Source organism: Marmota flaviventris, chromosome 13 (genome assembly GCF_047511675.1).
Source record: "Marmota flaviventris isolate mMarFla1 chromosome 13, mMarFla1.hap1, whole genome shotgun sequence".
Taxonomy (NCBI): Eukaryota; Metazoa; Chordata; class Mammalia; order Rodentia; family Sciuridae; genus Marmota; species Marmota flaviventris.
Window position 1 is genome coordinate 90,381,144 of NC_092510.1, and position 17,506 is coordinate 90,398,649.

Consider the following 17,506-nt stretch of genomic DNA (forward strand, 5'->3'; position numbering starts at 1 on the left):
ACAGAGAAGAAAACCAAGACACAGGGATCAGGTTATGTATCCGGGGTCCTTAGGTAGCAGGTCTAAGAGCCAAGATGAGGGCCGGTTCCTGCTCCAGGTCACACCAGGCAGGGGGTCACACCTGCTGCAGGGCCTCCAGTGTGGCACTGAGTGGCCTCACCAGACCTGGTCACCTGTCTGTAAATGACTCCACCTTGCCCCAGGCGCATGGGGGGGGGGGGTCAAGAGGAATCGTGACAGCTAAAAAGAAGTGGCAGGCTTTAAATGGCAGGTGTTTCAGTCTCAACTCTACCGAGGTGACCTCTGCCCCTTGACCCTCAGTCTCCTCAGCAGAGAAAATGTGGGAGTCCAGGGGCCACTGTGCCGTAGAGAGTTAGAGTCCGTCTACCTCTGACAGGCTGTGAACCACATCATGGCTGCCTTTTGGGATCCTGTCTCTGTCCACCATCCTTATCAGACGGTCCAACCTGATCCCTGCCTTCCTAGACTGGAAACAGGGTCAAAAATCCCCAGAAGACTGCCACTCACCCAAGTCACCCGGCAGAACACCTGTGCTCACATCAGTGCCCTGAGCGTGCGCAGTGTCACCAGCTGACAGCTGAGAGGGCACGTGGAGCTGTGGTCAGATGGGACCTGGAACGCACCCCCTTCTGTGAAACTTCCTGACTGCCCAGCAGAGGAGCTGCAGACTCCTTTCCTGGGTGCCCTGGCAGCCAAGGTTTGGGAGGCAAATGAGGCTCCATTATGAGATGCATTCGGGTGAAATTCAGACGGCACAAGGGCACAGTCGCCTCCTGCCTCCTCTGCCTCCTGGGTAGAGGTGATGGAGACCCTGCCAGGCCACAGCTGGGCACAGGGCTCCAGGGTCCAGCCGCTGGCTTTGTGGCAAGGGGGGACATCGGGGAAGGGCCATGGCCTCTCACGTCCGTCTGACAGCTCTGGTGATGGACCACCGGCCGCTCCACGGCTTCCTCGTCCCAATTCCTTCCAGTCATTTATAAATGTCTGATGCCCTCTACAAAATCCTTCCCTGCTTCACACCAATGGAATCTGCTGCCACACTTCATCCTAATACCAAGCCAATACGAGTGCGATTCACCTTCTCCATGCCCTGCAGAAGATTCCAGAAGTCCCGAGGGGCCTGGCATCTCAAATGGAGACTCGGCACTCCAGGTCTCACCCCCACTGGCCTCTTGAATCCAGAAATGACACAGTCCTGTGAACAGCAGAGTCTGGGACCGGTCCATTGATGTCCCTCTGAGAGAGTCAGGTGCCCACCTTTCTCCATGTCAGGGAAACACAGACAGATACCACGTATTTCCTGCTGTTTCTCCTGGGACAGCGAAAATATGAGGACAAGGGAACGGATGAGCCAAACATTCCGCACCCAATAGACCGGTGGGTGCTACCAAGGCCGAGGGGTGGAACTCGGGAGCTTCCCGTCCAAAGACGAGGCCACAAATGCTGATCAGACCCAAGAATCAAGGAACATGTCCTAGAGGGATGGCAGAGGGTGGGCCTCCAGGGCCAGAAGGGGTTTGCTGGGCAGAAGCGGGGACCTGCCTGAGCAGGTCACAGGGGCCGCGGCAGGTGAGGCCAGGGCAGGTGCAGGTGGGAAACGCAGCGGTGGAGCGGGCAGTGGGAAGGAGCACAGAGAGGCTGAGTCACTGCCCCCTCCTGGGCCGGGACTGGCTCTGTGGGCTCGGTTTCTTTCCTCCCCACAAACAGCTGTCCAGTCAGCTTGAGCCCCAGCCGTCGTGCTGGCCCTGGGGACTTGGCAGTAGATAAGTCAGGGTCCTGCCCCAACAACACCTCCTTCCAGAAGTGACCCTGTGGGGCCGGATTGGAGGGGAAGGAGGATGGGGCAGGAGCACCCCTCTCTTTCCACTCCAGTGACCTCCTCCTGGGAACTCTGTCCTCTCTGGGTTCTGTCAAATCCCGTGTGGCTCTGCGTCTCGGCCACAGATGCTGGGACTGAGAAGGTCACCGAGATGAGCACGTTTGGGCACATGGCACCCAGAGAGCCAGAAAGCCCTTTGGTGATGGCAGGGTAGGAAACGGGAGGACGCGGAGTGCAGGTGAGACGTGAAGACGGACCAGGGAAGGGGCGCCAGAGGGAGGGGAGACAAGGAGGCGTCCACAGAGAAAAGCGTGTCATGGGGAGGACCGGAGGCTGAGACCCTGGTGCCCGCCGCTCCTAGGCCCACCCACATTGCTGCCCTTGGACTCGGGGGACATTAAGAATCTTCAGAGTAATTCCGTTTCTCCATGTCAGCTGAGCCGGGCATCTGTCCTGGGAGCCCACGTGCCCTGGGTGACTCGTTGAGATGGCCACTTTATAGCCGTCTGGCTGAGAGGCACCGAGGCTCTGGCGACACACAGACACGGCCACAGCTGTGTGGGGGGTCAAGGAGGAAAAAGAAGCCAGGTCACCATGGCTGTCCACAACGACTTGAAATCAAAGAAGGGAAAATGCAGCCTTAAGAAATCCAGTGTTTGTGCAGCACTTTGCTGTTTCCAAGGAGGATGACAAACAGAATCTCATTCATTCATTTATTCAACAAATATTTAATGTTCTCGCTCTTTTTTTTTGGGGGGGGGCAGGCGCTATCCAAGGTGCTGGGCATCCAATAGAGACCAAACAGACTGGGCGCCTGGGCTCATGGAGCTTGCAATGAAGAGGGGAAAACAAACAATAGTAACTCAATAAATACATGATTGCAAACTGTGGGAAGAGCCATGAGGAACCACAACTGGGTACTCAGAGGACAACAGGAGGCCTAGGTTAGATGGAAAAGCCTTCTGCGAGACCTGATGAATGAACTAAGAGGAGGTAGAAGAGAGAGTTAAGTGAAGTCTGGGAGAGATCATTCCAGGAAGAGAAACAGAGTGTGCAAAGGTCCTGAGGCAGAAGCAAGCTTGGCATTGAAGCAGAAAGACAGTGTGACTAGAGAAAAGTAAACAAGTAAAAACACTTTGGGGAGATGGGGCTAACGCAATGGCTGAGGCTGGTACAGAGAGGTAACCCCTGGACCATAACAAGGAATCTGGATTTTATTCTCAGTACCTCAGAGGAAATACTTCATATCCAATTATATCCCCTGCTTTAGGATGTTGAAATTTGGACTCAGAATTGTTTGAAGTTAACAAATTAACTGTATAACTTCTAATTAATCAGTGAGTTGGAAGGAAAGGAAAATGAGATTTCTCTGTAGAAAACTTTTCCTAAGGCAGCCGAGAGAAGACTACAGGAGAGGGGGCCTGGGATGGGGTCAGGGTGGATGAACCTCAGTGGACTGTGGAATGCTGAATGGGTGGCCTCCACTTGCTTCTGAGGACCACCACTCTAGCGCTATGGAAAGGTTAGTCTGGATTAGCAGTATTGGCATCACTTTTTAAGTAAAGCAACACCCTGTGGTTCCACCCCAGACTCTCAGAATCCTAGACTCTGGGGCTGGGGCCCAGGAGGCTGCGGAGATGAGCTGTCTAGGAGATTGGCACAGCCAATTAGCACAGCCCCAGCCCTGGCAGCACCTGACACTTTTCCCCTGGCCCCTGGTTGTTCACGAGCACACACGCTCCAGGGGTTGTGATTGAATTTTGTGCTGTTTATTATCATTTATTGGTTCAACTTTTGATAACTTGCATTCAAGGACATGCAATCATTTTTTCACATGCAATACCCTGGGGGTCCAGTTCAATCTTTCCGTTTGTACACACCCATGCAGCCCCCACCCAAATCAACATATAGAACCTTTCCAGCCCCCAAAACACAGCAGCACCCCCTTCCAAACTGTTCTCCCAAAGGGAACCACTGTTCTCAGCACCATCTCCAGACAGTGCTTCATATAAAAAGGGTTATGCCATAAGCACTCTTCAGTGTTGGTTTTCTTGCCCTTTGTTGGTGCCTGTGACACTTTCTATGTCACTGTGTATAGCCCCCACTTGTTCTTTTTTATTGCTGTGTAGTATTTCATTATATGAATGTACCACAAGCTCTCAATCCACCCTACCATTTGCTAACATTTGGATGGTTTCCAATTTAGAATTGTCACGAATAAAGCTGCTGGACATCTTTTCACCCTTGTTCTTTGAGAATGTAAGCGCTCGTTTCTTTTTATCAAGGATGGAGCTGTTAATGTACCGTTTTTGTAGATACTACAGGCTTTTTCCAATAAGTGTGTACCCACTTTCATCCAGCTGAGTGTCTGTGAGTTGGTGATATTCCAGCAGGACTCAGACGGCGGTCCCCTCCATGTTACAGACAAACCCAGCTCAACGATGGGAAGTCACTTTCCCATGACTGTGGATCCAGCCCTGATCTGCCCTGTCAGTGGGAATAACTTGCTTTCTCTTCCTGGGTCTCAGTTTCCTCATCGGTAAAACGGGGAGTGGGGGTGAGGCTGGTGGGACCTCCAGTGACATAACTCTTTCTTGGAAATCTTAGAAGTCCAAGGGGGCTCTGACTTGACCTGGAGGTGGGTGGAGTGTGCCCACCTTGAATTCCTAGGGCTCTCCAGACCCAAGGGTGACCTGCCACAGACCCAGTCAACTCACAAAGAACTTCAGGTCCATTCTAAGCATCTAGAATCTTCTCAACTGTCCTGAGAGCTGCCTGCCACTATGGCCTGACTCCAGCTCCGGGGGAGTCCGTGACACTCCCAGGGCAGGCTCAGAGAGGCTGGCCAGCCCCGGAGAGATGCCCTTTCTGGAGGAAGGGTCCACTTGGTCCTTTCCCTTCCCCTTCCAAGCCTTAAATTCTGGAAAATAAAGACCCACAGTGTCAGGTACTGAGGATATCTTAACCGGAGACAGTTGGAAGAAATAACAGTGGAGTTTGCCCCCGGGTGACACAGCATGATTTTCGATTTACATAATGTCAAGATGCAACCTGTGAACCTTCGAGGAGAAAAGGTAGTGTTTGGGGGAAGGAAAAAAAGGACCCATTTATTCCTGTCCCCACATCCAGAGCACTCTTCAACAGACAACAGAGCACACATGTAGAGGAAGAACAAAGGAGCCCCACGGAGGGAGGCCACGGAGGGAAGCCATGGAGGGAGGCCCACAGAGGGAGGCCCACAGAGGGAGGCCCACGGAGGGAGGCCCACAGAAGGAGGCCCGAGGGAAGGGACATCCCCAGCTGGTGTGCTGGCACTGCCTGGAGAGCTGCTGGCCCGGTTCTGAAGGACAGAGGCCTGCCATGTGCCCCTGCTCCTCTGCCCCCTCTAGTTTTATCATCTCGGTCGCCCCCCTCCCCAGTGAGTGCCCTTTTCCTTCCCTGGCACCTGGATGGAGCCATTGGCGAGCGTTGCCGAGTGCCGGCCATGGCCAGGCCTGCTATCCACAGCGGGGATGCCCAGAGGATGCCGTGGCCCACCGTGCGGAGCAGATGGCATGCTCCTGAGATGTCACGTCTCTCCCAAGGGAACCAGAGGGGCCTCCCTTCCTCCTGTCGCCTGGCCACAGCCCCCCCAACATCTCTGCCCCCCTGAGGCCCCCTTCCAGCGCTTGACTCTCCTCCTCCCGGCTGGGATCCTGGGGCTTTCTACCTAAGCCTCCCTGAGCCCATCCCTGTTGCTTTGAGGATGAAGCCGAAACTCTGGGCAGCTCTGCTCCACAGAGCCGCTTGGGGACCCACTTCCTTCCGTCTTTGTGGCCCTTCAGCCCCCCAGACAGGCTCCCATCTCCTTGGTCAACGTAGTCCCGACACCATCGTGTCCAGACTCTAACTGTGGGGAAGGAGAAGACGTGGAGGAGGCCCAGGGAAGGCGCAGACTCCTGCCCAGATGCAGCACACCTGTTGGTGAGGACAGAGCCGCGGGCTTGCCCACCAGCACTGAGGCTCAGACATGCAGCAAGTGCCCAGCCACGGTGCCAATGTGGGAAAGGGGACAGGGATTTGGGTTAATACCCAGCAGGAAAGGGAATGGCCGAGGTCAGGAAGCTGATCTTCCCCTCCCGTCCCGACCTCCCGAGTTCTCAGCATGCTCTTCCTCGTTCACCCAGTCACACCTCGCGTTCCAGGAAACTGACGCCGTGTCACAGATCTGCACCCGAGTGTTTACCAGGGGGGCTGGCTCCGTGGATGCTTGGAAATTAGAAGGAAATGGGGTCTAAACGAGATTGGAAAAAGAGACTGGTGAAGAAATTTGATGACATAGGCAGCTTGTGGTCCCCTGTGCCATCTCCTGCTGTTCCCGTGGCTGTCTGTGGTCTGGAGATCCCAGATGAACTTCTCTCTGAACGTTGGTTCTGCTGGTCTCTGCCTGTCTGCCCAGGCCATCTCGGGGCTCCCCTGGGGCCACTTCTCCTGCCTCCAGCAGAGAGCAAGCATCCCTAAGAATGGGACCTAGAGTTCCAGAGGGAGGAGAACCTCAGAACCAGTTCAACCCTTGATTTTCCCAGGGGATACTGAGGCTCAGAGAGGCAAAGGGGAAGGCCAGAGACCAGCCAAGTGGGAGGGCTGTGGCCACCACCCCAGCCTTTCAACCTTCTCTGCCATGAATTTCCACACTTGCCCCATATGCATTTCTCTGGTGACCTGAAATAAAGGAGAAGGAGTCAGCCAGACCTGGGAGCCTGCTACCAGCCCTGAACGTGCTACGCCAGCTCTCTGGGTCCTCAAACCCAATCACTCAGCCCATTTCACACAACCAAGCTTTAGTTCAGAGATACGGAGAGAGCGGGTGGCGGGGGTGGGTGGGGGGACACCCGCTGAAGCCAGTCAGTGTGATCTCAGGGCCTGGCTGTCGCAGTGACTGAGGCTGGGTCGGGGTCAGAGTGGCTACTTCCTGCTCAAGATGTCTTTCTGGACCCTGATGCAGGAGCCGGCGACCTGGGAATGAGGTGCTTGTGGTCTAGGAGCAGAGTTGAGTCCTCTGGCAGGGACACTGTCACAAGCAGGATTTGTCTTAGAGGCTCATCCAGCCCCAGCTTGGGAGGAGATTATTCTAAATAACATACTGTGACATTATTATTCTTAGACTATAAATCAATAACCAAAATAAAGTAAATTATTAGGTCTGGGTGGCATAAAAGATGGGCACAGACAAAGAGACTTAGGGGTCCAATTTGCTCTAAATCAGTTTAACCACCTTCCAGCTTCTCACATTACAGTCTTAATCTAGCACATTAGCGAGATTAGTACGTGGTTTTTACAATTAAACTGCATATTTTATCACGTCTCCTTCTTTCACGCTATATAAACTTTCAGGAAATTACAGACTCATAAACTTTGGCATTAAGCATGAGGCCATAGGAAGCAGAGAAACCAGAGAGATGTGGAGGGGCAACACTGAGTTTCTCACTCCATATTTTTTACGTGATGAAAAAAAAAAAGCCCTTCATTAATTTGACCATTAGGATAAAATTAAAAATTCAAACAAATTGATTTAGAAATGAGTGACTTGATGCATATAACGGTGTCCCCTGGGGATTATGGGCCCTTTTTTAATTGCTAAGAAGGAAGGTTTAAGGTTTAATACAGATGAGTTGGGGGTAGTGAGTTATTCTGCTCTCAGAGCAAGAAAAATACATTTTTTTGTCCCTGAGTTTGGGATGGTTTCTGGTCTCCCCGTGGGCCCTGTATACATGATTTGGGATCAGCACCCAGTACTTGGTAAATCAGAGAGTAAAAAGGCATGTGGCAGGAGTGTCCTGTGAGCTGTTTCCTGACTTTGTCTCTGTGGCATTTGGGGGTCAGGGCTCCCACACATGATCCGTGATGCACACGTATGTGCAAATGTACACACAAACGCAGCCCCTCCTACTCAGCCAAACTCCTGGAAGGAAACCCCGCTCCCCAGCAGTTAGAAAACCTGTCCCAACTTCAGCTGGGACACCGTTCCTGGGCTCATAAGCAGCTGGGCATGGAAGGATCTTCTAGAGCATTTTCTAGAACCCTCTCCCAAGAAACCAAGAGAGAAAGCTGAGGACTTACCAATAAGGTCCTGGTAAAGGTGCCACTCATTCAACAGACGGGAAAGTGCCGTGCAGGTCCTGGGCTCCTCAGGCCGCCTCGGGGGCGGAAAGCAAGGTCCTGGTGATCATGGGGCATCCAACAGACCTTAAGGCAGTCTTTATTCTTGGGCTTAAGCTGTAAAATAAGAAAAACTGGATGTTATAGATGTTATAAGGAGTCGCTAAAATTTGATACACACAGAGTGCTTAGACTGGCATCTGTCACATAGCAAGCCCTTCGTAAATGTCAACTGGTACTATTTGGATATGAACATTATTATTGTCGACTGCGTAAGAGGCACGGTGGTGCTAGGAATCTGTTGCCCCATTTAACTAATCAAATATTTACCAGGATCCCACTGCGTGCAGGTCTTGGGTGGCCTGTGGGGGATGCTGGTGTGAATCCGTCTGCATTACTTCTTGCAAAGCATCGGAGTCTGATGGGAAGGTGACCACACAAGCCAGTAAGTGGCAGTCTGAGGCAGGAATGCTAATAGATAGCTCCCCTGAACTGCCACAGAGGTCACACGGGGGAAGTGGAGGGGTTGTCCCAGCTCGCCGATTGTGGAGACCAGGCATCTGGAAGCCAGGAGCCAAGCCTCGGCACCCCCATGGCTAAGAGCTATGCAACACCAGCCAAGCGGCTCCCCAGGCTCCCCGGACCTCAGTCGTGAGGCAGGCCCCGAGCGAGTCCTGTCTGCAGCTCTGACTAGCCCTGGAGCGGAGACAGGAACTGGGGTCCCTGTTGGGGCTGCGTTTCCAGGACAACTAGGGGTACCAGGAAGCATGTTCCGGATTGCAGAAACTCCATCCTTCTCTAGTCAGTGGGGCTCAGGGCTCGCACGTCCCCTGCAGACGGAAGTCAGGAAACAGGAGGGCTCACAGCGTCCTCTCCTGGAAGATGCCAGGATCCTTTTCTCTTCTTTAGGTCTATTTTTGGCTCTTCTGGACAGTGAGGACCGGCAGTTCCCTGCCTTTTGTCTCCCCCCTCTTCTCTTCATAGCCCCCTGGTTGGCCGCCTCCCCTTACATCACAGCAGCAGAGCCCGGTGGCTTCTGGACGGCTGTGGCTGACTTCGCTCCCACCAAGGTCTGGTGAAGTTGCCCAGGAAGGTAAGTGTTCGGGCTGATGGCGAGGGGATGGATCTCCAACTCATGTGCAATTAGTAGCAACAACTAAACGAACAGAGCAAAGAGTGAACGAGGAAGCTGAGGCCCACCTTCTGCACCCACAGTTTTCTTCCTTTACTCGGTCCCTGTCACGTTGACAATATGTAGCATATTTTATGATGGTTGGAAGGCCCCTTCTTTTCTTTCTAGATGGAGGTAAGGCATACATTGACCAGTCAATCATTTCCTCTCTCCCAGTGTCCGATCCCAGAGCATGATGGAGAGGAGGAAAGCTGAACTGAAGCCACAGGGTGGCCTTGCACGAGGCCATCAGCCTGAGAGGAGGCTGGGCCTGGCTTGACCTCTGTGGTGAGCTCTGAAGGACCCACAGCCTCGTGGGTCCTTCACCTTCAGCACCAGGAGTCCTCATTCTGACCCTGAGATCTGAGCCTGGAAGAAGCAGGAAACGGTCCTGGTCCGAGAATAACAGGAAGAGGTGGCGGATGGGAAGGAGAGAGAGCAGAGGGGCGGGGAAGGGGTGGAGAGGAGGAGCCCCGGTTTGGGGATCTGGGACATGGATCCTCAGGACTGTCCCACAGACTTGCTGTGTGACCCTGAGCCATGCCATCCCCTCTCTGGCCCTTAGTTTCCTGGTCTGGAGATCTGGACCCTGAGGCTGCTCTTCTCTGCCACTGACTCCTAGGGAGGAAAGGGGGAGGGGAGGGGACTGGCACCTGGGTCCCTCTGCCTCCCTCCCCGGTGAGGATTTAAAGAGCATGTTCCCAGCACCCGGGGCAGGGCCGGGCAGCTGGGTGGTATAGAAGCATCCTAAATGGAGAGCAGGGAAGGGGTGCTCTCCTGGCTTGCTGCGTGAACCTGGACAGGGTCCTTCCACCCCACGGTCCTCACCCACAAATTGAAGGCTGCTGATGGTCCCTAAGGGCCCTCCCACCAGGATTCAAAGGTGGGGACCCTGCTGTTTTCCTCTGAAAACAGAGGAAACACACAAACGCCAAGGCAGCGGAGTAATTCACAAAGGCCTGGCTCCAAAAGACATCCAGGGAACCCTTGAGCAAAGTAAAGTGTCCCAGACACAGATGCACACTGCGATCACCTAGGAAGCTTTACATAAAACACTGGGGGACTGATGACTTGGTCCACCAGGGCAGTTTCCTTCCATTGGTCCAGAGCACTCAGTGTGATTGTCGGAAACTCCCAGGCAGCTCTGAGGAGCTTCTGTGCTTCTGAAGCTCTGCCCTAGACCTGTGCAGTGTGATGACCCTATTCCTGTTCCTGCCTGTGACATTATCCCTACTGGCAAATGGCCAGACTGTACCTACAACCAGCTTGACCATCACATCCTTAGACGGAACATTGCCCAAATGTCGGAGGCCACATTGAAAGCCCCAATGCCACAGGAAACACCAGATCCAAAGCCACTGGTGGAAGGAAGTCTTAGCAACTGTGGCCACCACTAATGAAAAAGAGAATTCATCTGTTCCCAGCACGGTTGTCATCATTTCTCCTGTAAGTCATTTCCTCCTCATAACCATCTCTAGTGGGGGACAGCTGCTATTATCCTCTTTTTATCGGTAATGAAACCAAAGCACAGAGAGGTTAAACAGCTTGCCTAAAATCACACAGCTGCTGAGTGGCAGAAGCAGGATGGTGCTCAGGCAGTTTGGGTCCACCCCGTGTTGCTCTGCTTCTCAGAAGCTGTGTGAGTCCCTTTGTCTGGGCTCCAGCCCAGGGTCGCTGGGGGAAGGATGGCCTTCTTCAACCATGGTACAGCTGAGACACGACACAGTCTGCCTGAAGCCCCTCACCCAGGGAGCACGTCTGCCGGCCACTTGATATTCCGGCCACGGCAGACATCCTCTGTCTAAGGGCAAAAGGCAACCCTTTTATTTCAGTGGTAGCTGGGTGGAATCACTACCTCCACCTTCTGGAAATATAAAAAGGAAACCACAACCACACGTCTGGGTGGAAGGGAAGAGGTTCAGCTCGTTATACGTTAGCCTCACCTGGGGACCTAATCAAATTCCTCATGCGGAGACCCCTGGACAAATGACATCACAGTCTTAGCAGCCAAGTTCGAGAACCACTACCCCAAACCCAATTTCTTAGCAGGCAGACCACAAACACAGCCCTCCAGGAGAAGCTAAACCACCCTGGCTACTGGTTCTCTGCACCAGGTGGAGGGCGCGCCAGGAGGGCTCCCTGGAGGAAGCAGCCTTTGATCTGGGCTGTGACGACTGAGGAAATCTGGAGAGGCAGAGACCGCCATGGGGACCTGCCTTAGGTCCTCACGTCCGCCCCCTCTCCGGGAGCCCAGCCTTCCCCAGTCACTTCTCCTTCCGGTTCCCACTTCCTCGGATCTTCCAGGAATGAGCTAAGCCCTCAGACAAATGTGAAGTTGAGTGAAGAACATATGTCCTCATGCGTTAAAGAGCATCTCCCTTCCTCCTCACCGTCTCGTCAGGAATTAAGTTCTCTCCGCTTTCACATTTGAGAGATGAGCAGATGGCGAAAGTTTTGTTTCAGGAATAATGTCCATTTGAATGGCCCACGCTCAAGGCCCCTGACTGTCACCAAAGGACCATCACAGACATGCAATCTGGACTCTCCAGAAGTCCCGACTTCACCCCAAACTGAAACCTTTACCTGCCCACTCCCCCCGCCCACAGCCCGTCTCAGTAAACGGAGCCCCATCACCCGGCCAGGGGATGGGCAGAGCCTGGCCGTCTGGATGGCTACCTCCCAGCCCCTCGCCAGCCAGCGAGGCTCAGGCTCCCTGCGTACCCCCCTGGGCACTCCAGGCCTCCTCACTCCCTCCTTTCTCCCTAGTCTCTTTGCCTCCAGCACTTGTTCCACTCTGTGGCTCCAGAACTTTCTAGAAGGTGTGATTCACTGCATCCCTGCTTCTCAGCCTCCAGTGAATTCATGTTGCTGCAGCTGTGCTTCCCGGCTTCTGTTGCTGGGCGGCTCCCTTGGAGAACGGTGATGTTCTTCCAACTCGTCCGAGAAAACAGACAGCCCAGGTGAGCAGCCCATTGCTGGAGGGGCCTGCCCAGAGGCACTGCCCAGAGGCAAAGGACCTCTTTAGGAGCCATTTACATCGGACAGATCTGGAAGCTGGGTCCTACAGCCATGGATCCCAAGCAGAAGTGATAACCAGAATTTCCTGGGACTTTGAAAAACTACAGATCCCCAGGCTTTCCCCAGCCCCTCTGCCCGCCACTCTCCGCCCACTGCAGAGTCTTTTCCTTAAGAGCACTGACTCCAAGGAATCCGCCTTACATCCAGGCTGCCTCGCTTACCACGCTCTAAGCTTTACGCCTTGCTGTACCCAGTCCTCCTCACCCTGACCATGCGCTGCTGCTTCCAAAGAGGTTTCAGGGATCTCTTCTTAATGGTACCCTGAAACCAGCTTTGCCAGGCCATCGGGCACATGTAAAGGACATTGAGCTATGTGACAGAGCCTGGCACTTAGTATAAGCTCAAAAAAATATTGGTGTTGGGCTGGGGTTGAGGCTCAGTGGGTAGAGCATTAACGTGCTGAAAACAGTCCAGGCACATAGTAGGCGGCATTAGTACTTACCTGTTATCACTCCTATCACTAACTCCATTCACAGATGAAGAAACCGAGATTCAGAGAGGTGACATAGTAACCAAGTAGGAGAGTTGGGATCTAAATCCAGCTGTCTAGTCAAAGCCACATTCCTAACCACCAGGCAATGCTGCCTAGCCCCAGTACCCTGGACGTGGAAGTCCACCGCAGGTGCCTTCCGTCTCCGCAGGAAGAAAGCCCGCGATTTCCCTCCTCCAGGTGTGCTGAATGATTGGCATCCCAGGCATGGGGGGGCATAAATGGAGGAAATGCTGTCCCCCACCCCCACCCCCCAGCACTGCTGCTGCCCAGGGCTGACCTGGGTGTGAGCATCAAGGTGCCAAGTAGAAGCCGCACTGACGGGCAACTGCTGGGTTCTGGCCCAGGCTCTCCCTCGCCTCCGCCTCGCTCTGTGGGGACCCACCGTCCCCGTTTGGTAGGTGTGCCAACCGCAGCACAGCGAGGTTCAACCACCTGACTGTGGCTGTGACGCGGAGGAGGAATTTCAAACAAGGTTCTCCTGACTCTGGTCCACCCCAATCACTCTGAGCTAAAGGGGACTCACTCTATGATGGACGAGGGGGATGTGGGTCCTGAGGACACTAATTTAGGGGTCACAGAGCCTCAGGTTGAGGAGAAGTCCCAGGAGGGCTCAGCTGGTGAGGGCAACAATTCGCCCCAAATTGTCAATTTTCTAGAAATCTGTAACTTAACAAAAGGACTTGAACACAAATTGAGAACCTGAAGAGATGGAGAACCACCTCAGAAATGGAGCCAGTAATTTAATGTCTACCTACCAAAAGGCATGCATACCCACACACAGGGCCAAGGAAACGCACGTAAAACCGGGGAAATCTGAGCGAGATCAATGGGTTTGCGTCCATGTTGGTATCCTGGTCGTGATCTTTTATTATTGTTTTGCTAAATGTTGCCAGGAGGGGAAACCGGATGCAATTGTCTCAGGATCTTTTCATATTAATTCTTCTAACTTCATATGATTCCACAATGATGCCAAGAAAACGATCTCAATTAAGAAATCAACCAAAGGAGATTCCAGTAGAAAGGTGAACAGAGTCTGTGAATATGCCATCCGTGGAAGAGAAACCAGAAATGAGCAATAAACAGACGTAGAGACGATCAAATTAAAATTATCAGGTGTCAGCTCAGCAGGTTAATTGCCAATTTTTTTTTTTTAACAAATCTGATAACATCAAGTATTGGCAAGGACATGAGGAAAAAGGCGATCGTTCCCTGCTGTTAGAATATACATTGGTACAAGGACTCGCGAGAGCAATTTGGCAATATCTAGCAAGTTGCTGATGTGCCTATTCTATTTTCAACAAAACTGTTTCTAGGCCTGTCTGGTAGACTCGTGTGTGTTTACGTACACATATCGTGCAGACACACACGGGAAGACATTGACAGAGATGTTGCTTACAGTACTGTGTATCTAGCAAAATAACCCCCACTGTCCTTCAACAGGCCAGACAAAAGTGATGGGCTAATAAAATGGAACACAATACAAAAGTTAAAATAGCTGCTCCTCAGACATCAACATAAACTCAGAACCAAACATCCGCTGGAAAAGAACAATAATACTTTACGGTGACATTTATTTCAAAAAAAATTTAGCCCTACAGTACTATGCTACATGTGGCTCATGAAATGTGTAGATGTGGACATTCAAATGTATGTAAAAATGTGTATGGGAATGACGGACACAGGGGGGTGGCTATGTGACGAGGGACTCAGACAAAGGTAGCTGAGACATTTTACTTCTCTTAAAAAAAAAGAGAGAGATTTGAAGGAACTATAACAAAAATATATATACATATTTACTTCTGAAAATGAGTATGTGACTTTCTTATGTCTAAAACAAAAATTTCAAACCATGTTTAATTCCGAACATTATTTTTTGGAAGGCTTCAGAATTCAAAGAAAAACGATGATTGCAAGATCGCCTACTGACCCATCTACTCCTTCTCTATGAATTTAGGCAACAGACATTCTTGTGCAGGCATTCATGCACAAATATTTTTACTGTAGCATTGTTCATAATAACAAAAGCCTGAATATAACCTAAAAGTCCTTTCGTTGGTGACAAATCATACAAACTGCAAAATATCCATAAAGTGGATTAAAAAGAATAGAACAGCTCCCTGAGAAGTTGATGGGATAGTGTCTAAGACGTAATATTAGATGGGGGAAATGATGTGGTCTATATTGTGTACATCAGGGCCCTCTGTGTGTATGTTTTTAAAAGATGGCGCCAACCTTTCTTTTACACACGTGCTGTAATTTGGATGAAATATCCCCCAAAGGCGCATATGTTGAAAGCCTGATCACCAGCTTGGCACAACTGGGAGGTGGTGAACCCTTTAAGAGGTGAGGCCGAGTAGAAGAAAGGTAATTGAGATCATACCCTTAACGGGATATTGAGACCCTGGTCCCTTCCCATCTCTCATTGTCTCTCAGCTGCCCTGATGAGCAGTTTCTTCCACCATGAGGTGCTGCCTTGTCACCAACCCAAAAGCAATGGCATCAACTAACCACAAACTGAAGCTTCTGAAACTAGAAGCCACCATAAACCTTTCCTCCTTGTAAGTTGTTTACCTCAGGTACTTTGTCGCAGTGACAGAAAGTCGACTTGCACAACCCATAACTGAGGAGAAGCGAGAAGATAAAGAATAGGATGGAGAAGAGAAATTTCAGTTTTCATTGTGTGGTTTTATGTCCTGGTTGAAATTTCTTTTACCAGGTCTATTTGCATTATTTGATTTTTAACAAACTAAACAAACAGAACTAAATTACAGTCGCCCATTTCTAAAATAGACTTTTATTAGTAAAATCATATATTACTTGAATAATCCAATTTTGCATATCATAATTGAATCTACCTTTGTGCAAGTCACATTTCCTCTTCTGAGTTTAAAAGAGGTGCTCATGAAGCACCTACTATGCCGGAGTTTCTGGACACAACGGAGATGAAAATACCCGGTTTTCCTCAAGGGAATGCAAATAGCCCAGGAAGGGCAGGTAATTTAAAGACAGTCAGACTAAAGAGAGGGTGAGGACAAGGGCTGCAGGGGGGGCAAACCACTGCAGGTGGACTTGAGTCTGCCCCACCCACCACCCTCCCATTCTGGAGACCCTTCTGTGAGGCTGGAAGAGTAGCCTCCACTGGGCCTGACTTTCCCGTGCATGGCAGGATCTCCAGCGGGGTGGTGGAAACAGGCGGTGCTGACACCCCAACACCTCCGCTCACATTTGATTGGCCAAGGCTGGTGATACAGCTAACTCCAAAATCAGGAAGGTGGGGACGCACACACTGGCCACCAGACGCAGACGGCCCGCACAGTCACTGGTGTGAATCTATTGTGTCATGGAGGAGGAGGTAGCTAACGGAGCAAGATGCAAGATGGAAGTTTCTAGAACAGTGCTTCTTAAACTGTTCTGGATGACGGATCCGGGTCTTTTTTTTTTTTTTTTTTTTCCATTGCCATCTTATTGCAGATCAGTATTTTGGGGAAAACGCAATAAAAATGAATTGCTGGGGAAAAGTGAAATAAAAACAAAGAATACAAAATGCTAACCCCAAATGCTTACTACTAGAGTCAACACATTTATTAAATTGCTAGAATAGGTATTTTATTCCAATTTCTGTTCTTCTCTTGGATGAGTGTTTTAGTCAGCTTTTTATTTTTATTTTTTTTCCACTGCTGTGACTAAAAGACTCACCAGAACAATTACAGAGGAGGAAATGCTGATGTGGGGCTCACAGTTCCAGAGGTCTCCATCCATAAAGAGCTGGCTCCACTCCTCGGGGCTTGAGGTCAGGCAAAAGAGTGAGGGGAAGGGAAGTGGCTCACATGGTGAACTGGAAGCAGCCCCATGCCCCCCCCCATGAACCACCTCCTCCAGCCACAGCCCACCTATCTCCAGCCACCACTCAGTCAATCCCCCCACAGATCAATCCACTCATTAGGTTAAGGTTATAACCCGATCATTCTTCCTCCAAACCTTCCTGCCTTGTCTCACACATGAGTTTTGGAGGGCACCTCACATCCAAACCGTAACACTCTGCCCTGGCCCCCCAAAAGCTCACAACCATCTCACGATGCAAAACACATTTAATCCATTCCCAAGAGTCCCCAGAGTCTCAACAGTTCAAAGACTGATCAAAGTTCAAGTCCAAAGTCTTTTCCGAGACTCAAGGCACTCCCTCGTTGTAAGCTCCTGTAAAATTAAAAGCAATTTACAAATATCCAGTGTGTAAAGGTACAGAGGAAACATGTCCATTTACAAAAACAAGGGCAGAGGAAGAAGGGATGGGGCCAAAACAAGACCAAAATCCAGCTGGGCCAACAGGTCCTACAGCTCCCTGTCTGGCAACTGGGCACATGGCATGGTGATGTCCTCTCCAAAGGGCTTGTGAAGCTCTGCCCGTGTGGCCTTGTTGGTTGCAGCCCGAGTGGCCTTCCCGATGGCTTCTCTTTGCTCAATTCCTGCAGGTTTCTTAGGACGATGTCCCATGTTTCTTAGTCTCAGGGGTCTCCACTGCAGCTGCAGCTTCCTCCTCAAATCTGCACACCTGTCCTTCTCAGGGACTGCCACCCTGCTACACTTTGCCTTGGCTTCCGAGGACTTATTTGAAATCTTGGCAGAAGACTCCATGACCCCTCACTCCAGCATCCTGCATTCCTGCAGAGCCAGCACCATGTGGCTGACACCAAGGTCTGCCGCCATCTTGAGCAGTAGCCAAGCCTCTAGGGACCCAGATAGCAGCAGCCTCTGAATGTCTGGGTGGCTGAGCACATTGGAAAAACCT